This window comes from Rutidosis leptorrhynchoides, chromosome 4 (genome assembly GCF_046630445.1).
Source record: "Rutidosis leptorrhynchoides isolate AG116_Rl617_1_P2 chromosome 4, CSIRO_AGI_Rlap_v1, whole genome shotgun sequence".
Lineage (NCBI taxonomy): Eukaryota > Viridiplantae > Streptophyta > Magnoliopsida > Asterales > Asteraceae > Rutidosis > Rutidosis leptorrhynchoides.
The window spans coordinates 483,259,637-483,272,540 of record NC_092336.1 but is presented as its reverse complement, the minus strand read 5'-3'; the positions used below and the strand labels follow the sequence as shown (position 1 = coordinate 483,272,540).

At 35.3% G+C, this 12,904-nt stretch overlaps 1 protein-coding gene across 1 annotated transcript in view; it reads left to right on the top strand.

Moving 5' to 3' along the window:
- LOC139844589 (uncharacterized) overlaps window positions 1-11,141 on the top strand; it is a 131,731-nt gene extending 120,590 nt beyond the window's left edge. The window contains exon 4 of the mRNA XM_071834823.1: window positions 11,132-11,141. The gene's annotated coding sequence lies outside the window, so the exon portion shown is untranslated. The remainder of the gene's footprint in view (window positions 1-11,131) is intronic.
- Window positions 11,142-12,904: the final 1,763 nt, after the last annotated feature.

The window sequence follows — 12,904 nt, the reverse complement described above, 5'->3', positions numbered from 1 at the left end:
AAAAAGGGTTGCATGACCGTTATCACCAATGAAACCGATCAATTAATTTCCACTAGGACTATCACGGGTTGGAGGGTATGTATTGATTATAGAAAATTCAATGATGTTACCCGAAAAGACCACTTTCCCCTTCCTTATATTGATCAAATGTTGGAAAGCTTAGCAGGAAAGAACTTTTATTGTTTTCTTGACGGTTTCTCGGGATATTTCCAAATCTCTATAACACCTGAGGACCAAGAGAAAACCACCTTTACATGCCCTTACGGTACTTTCTCCTATCGACGTATGCCCTTTGGCTTATGCAATGCTCCTCCTACCTTTCAAAGGTGTATGGAAGCTATTATTCATGATATGATTGAAGACTTTATGGAAGTATTCATGGATGACTTTTCAGTCTTCGGTGATTCTTTTGACTCATGTCTTCATAATCTTGAGCGTATGTTGATTAGGTGTGAAGAATCTAATCTTGTACTTAACTGGGAAAAATGACATTTTATGGTAAGAGAGGGCATTGTATTAGGTCATAAAATTTCTTGTGCGGGATTGGAGGTGGATAGAGCTAAAGTGGAAGTCATAGCCAAATTACCACCACCGTCAAATGTGAAAGGTGTAAGAAGTTTTCTGGGGCACGCCGGTTTTTACAGTCGATTCATTAAAGATTTTTCTAAAATTGCGACCCCGATGAACAAACTTCTTGAGAAAGATGCTCCATTTGTCTTCACGGACGAGTGTCTTAACGCCTTTAACCTCCTTAAAGCAAAACTCACGCAATCACCCATTCTCATATCGCCGAATTGGTCAATTCCATTCGAACTTATGTGTGATGCTAGTGACTTTGCTATTGGTGCCGTCTTGGGGCAAAGAATTGAAAAACATTTCCAGCCCATTTATTATGCTGGTAAGACATTGCAAGGAGCCCAACTTAATTACACTACCACCGAGAAGGAACTCCTGGCAATTGTCTTTTCGTTTGATAAATTCCGATCCTATTTGGTACTAGCAAAGACGGTTGTCTATACAGACCATTCAGCATTAAAGTACTTGCTTGCTAAGCAAGATGCTAAACCCTGGTTAATACGTTGGGTCTTGCTTTTGCAAGAATTCGACATTGATATTAAAGACAAAAAGGGGGCCGAAAACCTAGCTGTCGATCACCTTTCTCGTCTTGAGAACCCGAATCTTGAGGTTCTCCATGAGACTGTTATCCAAGATAACTTTCCGGACGAAAATCTCATGAAAATTGAGAAAATTGATGATCTTTGGTTTGTTGACATAGCCAACTATCTTGTTGGAGGGTACTTAGAAACCGATTGGTCACATCAGAAAAGAAAGAAATTCTTTAGTGACCAAAAATACTACTTCTGGGAAGACCCTTATCTTTTTAGGCATTGCGCGGATGGTATGATTCGGAGGTGCGTTTCGGGAAAGGAATGCACTCAAATTCTTCTTGATTGTCACCATGGTCCAACGGGTGGGCACTTTGGTCCCCAAAATACGGGGAGGAAAGTTTACGAGACCGGTTTTTATTGGCCTACAATATTCAAAGATGCCTACGTCGTTTGTAAGGCTTGTGACGCGTGCCAACGGGCCGGTCAAATCACTAAACGGGATGAAATGCCTCAACAAAGCATCCAAGTATGCGAGGTGTTCGATGTTTGTGGAATTGACTTTATGGGGCCCTTTCCAAAATCTCATTCTTATCTCTACATACTCTTAGCCATTGATTATGTTTCCAAATGGGCGGAGGCAAAACCTCTCCCCACAAATGATGGCCGAGTTGTAGTAACCTTTTTAATGGAACTTTTCTCAAGGTTTGGCACGCCTAAAGCCCTTATCAGTGACCGGGGCACCCACTTTTGCAATAAGCAATTAGGAAAGGTGTTGAAAAGATATGGAGTGATCCATAAAATTTCAACATCTTATCATCCTCAAACAAGTGGGCAGGTAGAGAATACCAATCGATCTCTAAAACGCATACATGAAAAGACCGTTGGTGCAAATCTAAAAGAGTGGTCTGTTAATTTAAACAATGCATTGTGGGCCTTTGGCACAGCCTACAAAACACCTATTGGAACCACTCCTTTCCGAATGGTATACGAAAAATCATGCCATCTCCCTTTGGAGATTGAACACAAAGCGCATTGGGCGCTAAGAGCATGCAATTTGGATTACAAGGAAGCGAGTCAGTTACGTTTGACTCAGTTGAATGAATTAGATGAGTTGAGGCTTGAAGCCTATGACAACTCTCTAATTTACAAGGAAAAGACTAAACAATGGCACGACAAGCGATTGAAAAGTCCAAAAGAATTCATGGAAGGAGATCGTGTCCTTATTTATAATGCCCGTTTCAAGTTATCGCCAGGAAAACTCAAGTCCCGATGGTCGGGACCATTTGTTATTAGAAAAGTGTCCCCTTATGGTACAATTGAAGTGGTGAACTGGAAGGGCAACATTTTTAAAGTGAATGGCCACTGGGTCAAACACTATGTCGATGGTCCCCTGGAAATTGAAGACGAGGTTAGCCTCAACTTCGAGAACAAAGCCTAAATCAAAATGGGGACGAGTTGGGCGAACGACTCGTTAAAGAAAGTTCACGCGTGTAAATAGTGTGAATCGAGTGTTTTATGATTGCTTTGATTGTTTTTAATGTACAAAATGATCTATGATGATATGAGCTTTTGTGTGTTGAAAATGGGAATTTTTATGAGTTTTATGAAGATTTTGAGCCACCACACCATTGGGACGCTGTCCAAAATCCCTTGGACGCCGTCCAATTTCAAAGGATTTTCTCAAAAAGAAGTCAGTAAAATTTAGTGTAACTGGACACCGTCCAGATTTTTGGACGCCGTCCAGCTTTTCTTGACTGGACGTCGTCCTGATTTCTGGACGCCGTCCAGCTCTTTAATACTGGACGCCCTCCAGAATTTTGGACGCCGTCCAGATGCCTGACCCAGAAAAAAAATGCGTTTTATACCATTCTAACCTAATTTTCAACCACAAAACACACTTCTCTCTTATTCCTTATCCCAAAAACGAACCAACACTCTAAAAACCCTAATTTCTTCCTTCAAATTCGCGATTTCTTCCTTTAATTCCAAGCTTGAATCATGTTTTCTAGGGTATTGCTAATCTCTTTTCATACTTTTCTTTCTTAATTACTTAATTTGTATGTCTATATATATAATTTGGTGAAAGATAAGTGTGGGGTGTTTGATTTGCATGATTTTTGTTTAGATTAACATGCCTTAGTTGTTTAATTACCCATTATGTCTTGATTTTGCAATAATTACATGTTTAAGGGGTATGCTCATGATTCTAGGGTTTGTGATGATTAAATCCGAAATTAGGGTAGTTAATTCAAGATATTGAGTTTGTTTGTGATGTTTATGAAGCTTGTGAAGTGTTTAATTGTTGTTGATGATATAGATGTTAATTTGGCCGGGTCATAAGTTGAATGTTCTTGAATTTTTAGCATGCTTTGAATTGTAATGATCTTATGAAGGATGTATGCTTGATTTTCATTTGTTTAAAGCCTATTGAAGTGGATGGATGGTATGAAATGCTATAATGTAGTGGCGTTATAATGGTCATTTTGAACTAAATTGTGATAAATAGTGCTATGATTGTAATGAATATCATTAGAATGCAAGTTTAAATGTCATGACCTATGAACGCAACATGCTTGAGTCCTAAGTTTATGCCTAATTGTGAATTTTGTGAACCACATTTTTGTGAGAGTGTATTTGCTAGTTTAGGTTGACTTTGGTTGACTGTGATCAATTATTCTAAACATACGCTTTTGCTTATATGAATCACAATGCTTATGAACTTTGAATGGAATGACAAATTCCCCTTGCTACTCGGTTATGTTTTTAGCTAACATTAACACAACGGTTTCTGTGTTCTTTGGTTTGGTGTTATTATGTTTTGCAGGGACAATCTAGCAGAGGTGGACAACCGAAAAGAGGCAGAACATCAAGAAATGTTCCACCACCACCACCGGTTCAACAACATTCATCATCATCATCCGGCGAAGAAGAAGACGCTCAAAATAATCCAATAGTATGGTTAGAACATCTTCGGGACAATGATGATTAGGGGGAAACTTTTGCTCGAATTACCCGTAGGCCAATTAATGCTACGTGGTATCTCGACTGGGCTCCTTTGATTGAGGCGGGTATGCATGCCCATTGATGTGGTAGCGTGGGGGTACGTGATAGTACTATATTTTACTACGAAATACGTTACAAATTACACAAGTTTTAATTATTTATTTACAAATGGGATATACCTAAACCTTGCTACAACACTATAGGCAGTGTACCTAATCGTAGAGTAGTATAGTTTTTAGTAAGTCCGGTTCGTTCCACAGGGAGCGGGCTTATTGCACACTATATTTTTAAACAACTATATTTGTACAAAATATATATAATTATATATAATAATATATAAAAGGGGGTTTACCGTTTAATGACCGGTTTGTCGATTTATATTTTAAGCGAAGCGTATAGTAAATGACGATATTTAAATAACAATATAAAATAAATAACAATAATTAAAATGACAATAAATAAAAGTACGAGGAAAAATGAAATAAAATATATTATGCTTATTTAAACTTCCGTAACCATGATGTTTGATGTTTTGATTTTAATTTATTATCCCGGGTTAATTGTCCTTTGTCCCGGATGTATTTGAAACCTATCTGGTTTTTGTCCATAATAGTTCATCGGTCATAATTATAAACTGCTCGGCAAATTTAACCTTATACCCGAAGTCAAATATTCCAACTAACTGGGGATTCGAACTGTAACAAGGTCTTAATACTTTGCTTAATGAATACACCAGGTTATCGACTGTGTGTAAACCAAGGTTTTAATATTTTGTTAACAATTACACCAATTACCCTTGAATGTAATCCACCCCTGTTTTAATGAGTCCATTGACTATTAATCCATCCCCGTGTCCGGTCAAATGAACAATAATTCGTACTTATAAATATCCCGCCCATCGTGTCCGATTAAGCGTATGTGGTTATATATAGATACGTCAAATCATAACCTTTATATTAAATTAACGAGGTATCGTTAATTTAATATAAAGCCCATTAATAGCCCATTGTCTAATTTCCACAAGTGTCGTTCTTTTGTCCAAACCCCAATTATGGTACAAAACCCAATTACCCCGTCTTTAATATTTAGTCTAACATCGTGATTACTTTGGCTCAAATAAGCATAATAATAACTTAAGTACGAGACATTAATTTAAAAAGGAGAACATAGCTTACATTGATTATTTATCGCGTAGTGTTACACGGACAGAGCTCCGACTTTAAAAACCCGTAAAAATAACTTTTACATAACCCAAACTAATCTAATATAACACTAATCTATACTATATATACATATATATATTTATTTATATTATACTAGGGAGTATTATTATTATTATATATTTTTTTACTCGCAGAATTCGTGACCTTTTATAGGAGTTTTGATTTCTGACAGCTCCGCGAGTCGTGGAGTTTTTAGCCTTCAAACTCCGCGAGTCGCGGAGTTTGAAAATCCAGCTCAGGATCATTTGTCTCATAGCTTGTCGACATAATTTTTAAATATATATAATATATAAATAATTTATATAATTATTTAAATATTATATTATATTCTTGTGCATAGTTGACTTGTAATTTTTGGTCCGTTGCGTCGGGCGTTGATAGTTGACTCATGTCCCGGTTCTGGATTTTCGAACGTCCTTGCGTACAATTTAATATCTTGTACTTTGCATTTTGTAACTTGTACTCTTGTCATTTTTAGACGTTTTTCATCAATAAATTGAACCTTTTGAATTATATCTTGAACATTTGAGCTTTTTGGATGTTTGTGTCTTCAAATCTTCGTTTTCGCCTTTTGTCTTCGCACTTATTTATTTAAACAATTACAATGAAAATATAATACAATTACATATGAAAACCTATTATTTAGGAGGGATATTGCTATGAAATATATGTTCCTTTTTAGCCTTATCAAACATCCCCACACTTGAGCGTTGCTTGTCCTCAAGCAATACAGAATTTGAAATAAAAACATACATGAATCACTTTTTTATTCATCACACTTTGTACATCAGTGATTTTGATATGGTGGTATAAACAATGATAGTAACGATAGAACCATGGTTAAAGGTGGGTGTGTCATCCACAGTTGCCTCGGGTTTAGGTCAACGACACTTGCAATCAAATAGCCGATTTACTTTCAGTTTCCAAAGCAAAGTGCACATTTTAAAGGCGGTTTACAGTCCCACATGACTATGAAAATTTAGATCCGTTAGGAAATTGGATCTTTATGAAAACATTTGATCTTTTAAAAATTCAATCTAGCTTTTACCCTAGACACGTTTTCCGGAATAACCCTTCACCGGTGTTTGCAAAATATTTTTGTGGGTTGTGTGGGTTTCAGATTTGAAAATTTTAGCTCAACACTTGTGGTTTTGTGTCACCTACTTGCTAACCTTGTATTAGGAAAGCAACACGTCCAGTATACTTGCTCCGTATATTACCTTTCGATAAACTACCGTCCGGTTGTAAAGGAAAGCGTTGAACAAGCAACTGTTAAGGCAATGTCCCCTGACATGCTTTTAATTATGGTCTATAACGTGTCGGACGCAATTACTATCCTTTGTAGGAGCAATAGTAAAGCTCACCCTATGAATTTTTCGGTCTGGCACAAGGTCCTGTCTTCGACCATGCTATGCAACCACCGTTCTTACGGTTGACACCCGATTTGGTTCAGGTGACCTAATGAATTCCAGGTGAATTCCTAGGATTTTACGTTCAATGGTAATGAACGCATTGAAAATGGGTTTTCAGAAAACAAATCGGTTTTATTTTTGATCAAAATATTTTCTCGTTCAAGCTCGAGTTTAGATATCATTGAATTCCATGAGTTTGTAATTCTCAATCTTTAAGGTCAATCTCAAGGATTGAGTAATATCAGGCTTAAAAGCTGATTTTTGATCTTTAAGGAGATTATCCTTTCTGGGGATCTGATTCATTAGTCTTATCAAGCTAATTTGCACGGTGCCCTTCCCATTTTACGAGATAAATCCTTCTCATAGTTAGGATAAATCTGACCAGTTGGCGACCCTGTTTGATGCTGAGGTCCGTGGATTTCCTGCTGATTTTAGAGATGACTTTTCTAGATTTTTCGTCAACCTACAGCTGGTCTGGACGACAACTTCATGACCTAAATCAAGAAGCGCGTGTCTTTTTCGGAAGACTTTACTTCCTTTTAATGATGGAATTGATTCATCGTGTAGATCCATCTTTTCTTTTCTTTCATCGGGTAAAATAGTTAATTTAGTCCAAAACAAAAGCACCTGCAATAAACTTTACAGAAACATGTGATATATAGTTTTTAATTGAATAACTTGGTACATTCTCCCCACACTTAGTTTCTTTCTTTGCCTTTTTATTCTCCTTTATTCCATTTTAAATGAATTCAATCGTTTTAGGGAGTTTCTCAATTTATGTCCTTTCCGAGGTAACGATAATTTCGGTATTAACACCTAGTTTTCACCGTTCATAAATATATATAAACATGATTTTAAATTCATTTAGTTTAAAATTTTTCAAATTTTCATAAAATTTAGAAAATAAGCCAAGTATAAACCCGAGAGAATTTATAACCCTTCCCCACACTTGAGATCATGCAATGCCCTCATTTGCATGAAATCAGACTCTAATTATAAATTAATGAGGGTGATTAGTGTAGAAAAGTGATTGAAAATACCCAGTTTGTAATTACAAAGCTCGTCGAATTATAGATGGCGCGGCTCATCGTTCATTCCTTCTTGTTTTATCACACATATTTTTCTTCAAAAACGGTTGCTTTTCTGAACTGTTTGCTAATCTTTAAAAATGCGTCTTTTACCCTAATTTATTATGCATGTTTATTAACGAGTTATGCACTAACCCGAACCCCTAATTTAACGTTAAGTGGGGTTAAACTTCCCCACACTTAGCTGACGACATGTGAAGTCGGTAGAATAAGTTCCAAGAATTAAAATAGTGAGCCAGTTATTTACATCTCGGGTGGTATAAAATATATTAATGGGTTTAAAGTTTAGACCCACCCGATCGTCACTACTTAATTCTTTTTTAAGTGTAGCTTTTAGTAAATGGATATGTCTCTTTTCTGGTTCTTGGTCAAATGGATCGATATACACCGACATACATATTATAGGGTGGACAATTTCTAACGTTTCCTTCCTTTTATTCTCGACGTGAAAGTTTTCACCTCTATTACCCAATTGGGTGAAATTCGAGGTGTCATTATCTATTACAGCTCGTAGTTCATTTCCGGTGGATGACTCGTCTATTGAGAATATTGGGTTGGAAGGTTGTGGAATGGTGAAGTTCGGTTTGGCCTTGGGGGTAAAATTTTCAACGTTATCGTATTCCCAAGAGTACCAATTTGTTACCCTTACTTCTTCTTTATCCATTGATGGATCGATGATTTCGTCGGTAGAGGCTAATGTGTCGATATGTTGTGAAATTGGTAAGACTGAATAAAAAGTATCATCGGGATAGTTGGTGATTTCGGAGCTCTCGAATTCATCAAAATTCGATGATATGAGATTTTCTTGCACACGACTCCTCAGATCAACAGGTGTGTAGTCTGATAGAGTTTCAGCTTGCCGGTTTACAAACTCTCTCATTTGTTCATTTTGAGCATTGAGTTCTTCGAGTTTGATTTTCATATTGTCTAATAAATTTTCAGACACGTAATTTTTCTCGTCTACTGGTTGTTGAGTTTGGATATATTCTTGGGAATAATCCCAATTTGAATTGTATTCTTCATAATCATTCCATTCAGGTTCCGTGGGTGCGTAATTTTTCATAGGAACGTAATAATAACATTCCCATGTTGAGTGATAATCTCCACAGATTTCACAACCAGTTATTGTTTAGTCATTCGTGATCCAAGATTGACCGAACGAATTGTCATCAACACTCGTTTGAGAGTATTGATTTAATTGATTTTGGATATCAAAAAGAGTTTCCATAGCCTTGTTTTCAAAATTTTCCATTTTATTGCGATGGCCAAATTTTAGCTACAATGTGGTGCATTTACTAATTATCCTATTAGTTATAAAAATAGAAAAACTTATATAAGTTGTCCAATTAATAGACTTTTCTGCTTTTGCTCACGTTTCGAATAGCCAAAAGATGCAGCAGGGAGCCAGAACCCTTTAAATCGGAAGCTCACAACTCAGCCACTAACAAATCCAACTATTACTACGAAGCAGAAAATTGTCAACGTCCATTAATTTAACCACTTAAATAATTTTTCTTTCTGTTTGAGATATTAGATAAGAAATAGAGAAAATTTCTAAGTCCTAAAAACTAAAGCGTCGAGAAATAAGAAAGAAAAAGAATGCGCGTCGAAAAACGTCAAAAAATAAAAATAAGAAAATAGCGCGTCGTAACTTAAAAAGGAATTAAAAACTAAGAATTAAAAGTTGCGTCTAAAAATATTAAAGCTTAAAAGAAAAACTATATCCCAAATGGTAATAACTTAAAAAGATACTAAAATATAAATACGGCGTCGCAAAATTCTAAAGCACCTAAATCTTAGTCTAAAGAAAAAGCACTTAAGGGATTTTACGGCAAAGCCTAAAAATCTAGAAGTAAAAATAACTATGGCAAAAACTAAGTTTAAAACTAAATATGAGCTAAAAATACAAATATTACGCTAAAACGATTAAAAAGGGACAAAATATAAAAATATACAAAAAGTTGTAAAAAGTACATTTTTTTTAAAAATATTATTTTTATATTATTTATTTATTAAAACTATTAATTTTACATATAATAAAACTAATTAAAATTTAAAATACAATTTAATTAAAAAAAACTTAAACTAATTATAATAATTAAACTAATTAGGGTTTATTAATAATAATAATAATAAAATCCGTAATTAATGTGAAATTAGGGTTCTGTCACGTGTGTCAGAGTGTCTCCGCGAGTCGCGGTATTTCAAGCAGCAAACCCCGCGAGTCGCGGGGTTCCAAAATTCAACTCTGGTACAGTTTTTAATTTGACGTGTTTTTTTTTTTTTCTGTTTTATATTTTTCTGTTTTAAAATCTAAATATTTATATAATAAAAACTTATATTTAAAAATTAAAATAAAAATAGAACTACTTTATAATTTTATAGATAAAAATCGTAAAACTAGATTTATATATATTTTTTATTTTTATTTTTTCGGTTTTTTTTTTTTTTTTTTAAAGGAGAACATAGCTTACATTGATTATTTATCGCGTAGTGTTACACGGACAGAGCTTCGACTTTAAAAACCCGTAAAAATAACTTTTACATAACCCAAACTAATCTAATATAACACTAATCTATACTATATATACATATATATATTTATTTATATTATACTAGGGAGTATTATTATTATTATATATTTTTTTACTCGCAGAATTCGTGACCTTTTATAGGAGTTTTGATTTCTGACAGCTCCGCGAGTCGTGGAGTTTTTAGCCTTCAAACTCCGCGAGTCGCGGAGTTTGAAAATCCAGCTCAGGATCATTTGTCTCATAGCTTGTCGACATAATTTTTAAATATATATAATATATAAATAATTTATATAATTATTTAAATATTATATTATATTCTTGTGCATAGTTGACTTGTAATTTTTGGTCCGTTGCGTCGGGCGTTGATAGTTGACTCATGTCCCGGTTCCGGATTTTCGAACGTCCTTGCGTACAATTTAATATCTTGTACTTTGCGTTTTGTAACTTGTACTCTTGTCATTTTTAGACGTTTTTCATCAATAAATTGAACCTTTTGAATTATATCTTGAACATTTGAGCTTTTTGGACGTTTGTGTCTTCAAATCTTCGTTTTTGCCTTTTGTCTTCGCACTTATTTATTTAAACAATTACAATGAAAATATAATACAATTACATATGAAAACCTATTACTTAGGAGGGATATTGCTATGAAATATATGTTCCTTTTTAGCCTTATCACCCATGTCACTCGTTTGTTAGCTATACCATATAGTAATATATTGACCTACGCATGGGAACAAATTTTCAGTCTACACAATCAAGTGTTTCCCGTGCTATGTAAAGAATTTTACTCAACTTTCCGATTCAATAATTTTCGTGAACCACTCTCGGATGCTTTCTTTAGATTCCGACTGGGGGTGATGAAAGAAGTTTGAGTAGTTTTGGGTTATGTAGAGTTTTGGGTATTTTTCACGAGCTTACTGACGCACAATTAAGGCAATATTTGATAAGCTCAGAGTATCATGGGAGAGTGAGTTTTAATGAACAATCCTTTTGGAGAAGGATTAGAGGGCCAAATGCTTCTAGCCCGTTCAAATCAAGCAAACACAGGTATAATGAAATAGCAACCCCTGACGATAAGCTACTCCATCGAATTATCGCATGTACCTTTAATGCGAGAGTCGAAGGACATGAAAAGGTTAAATCTCTGGATCTATGGATAATGGATCAAATAAAACGGGGTTGTCACACCGATATACCGGGGTTAATTGGGAACTATTTGCTGGGTATCGCTACGGATGCACGAAGAGACAAACCGCTACTAGGGGCCACTACATTACGCGGATTGCTCATCACTTTAATATTGATCTTAATCGCCTGATAGAATGTGACCAGGCAATGAAACCTTTGAAAAAGGTTTCTTATGTTAACGCTGAGATTTTGATGTACGACGCAAATAGGCGTTTGGTACCTTTTGTGGCAGGTGGTGTGAGTGGTAGTGGAGCGAATGTTCAACAGGAACAACAAGAGGAAGAGGAAGCAGAAATGGAAGCCCAGACAAATGTTCAAGATCAAGGTCCTTGGTATCCATCTCAATCTGGTTGGGATGATTTGGTCAACAATATGAACAACATGAGGGTGAGTCAGCAAGGAATGGAGTAACGCCAGATTGCTCAAGTACATAATCAGGGTTGGAACAGTTATGGTATTGATTGGAATAACCATAACACCAAGTTATATTATTCCAACCCCGATCAGTACTATGGGACAACACGTCTGACACCCCAATACTACACTGATACTGAAAACCCACCTCCGCCTTACCCAATTTATAATACTAACGATGCGATGCAGGATGCCAGGAACCGATTTGAGCAGGAATACCCGCAGGGACGCCGAAGCAGAGATGGCTCAGAAAATTACTTTTGGCCTTATGATAACTGAAGGCCTGCGAGCCTATGATCCTTTTGTTACATTTTCAAACAATCTTTTTATTTATTATGGTGTGTATTAAAACAATATTAGTTTGTATTTTTAAACTAATTGTGTGGTTTGATAATGGTTGTGGTCGGAAAACACCGTTATTTTTATTATTATTTGTGTGGTTTGTTATTTTGTGCAGCATGGTTGAATTTTAAAGACTGTCATTAAGTTCAGCAACATTTGATATTATGATGTATGTATGTTAATAATCGAGGAATGGACGATGCTCTTATGCTGGCAGTAAGTTCAGCGGCATTCGTCTACATGTTCCACGATTTACAGGTTAAAAATTTGAAAAGTCCTACAATCACCCTATCACTTTGTCCTCTAAATTTAATCCTTTTTCTGATTTCATGCAATGAGGGCCTTGCATGATCTTAAGTGTGGGGTGCGAGATAGAAATTTATCGGGAATTCGTTTTACAAAAATTAAGGCGTTTATGATCAAAATTTTAAAATTTGCAGGTAGCCTTAGAAACGAAAATTGTCAAAAAACCATTTTACATACATTGTGTTCTAAAACTAGAAAAGAAATGTTGAGTTATGTTTTAAATTATTAATAGTCTTTGAAGTTGTACTATCATTCAATTATTTGAATGAAAATCCTACTAGT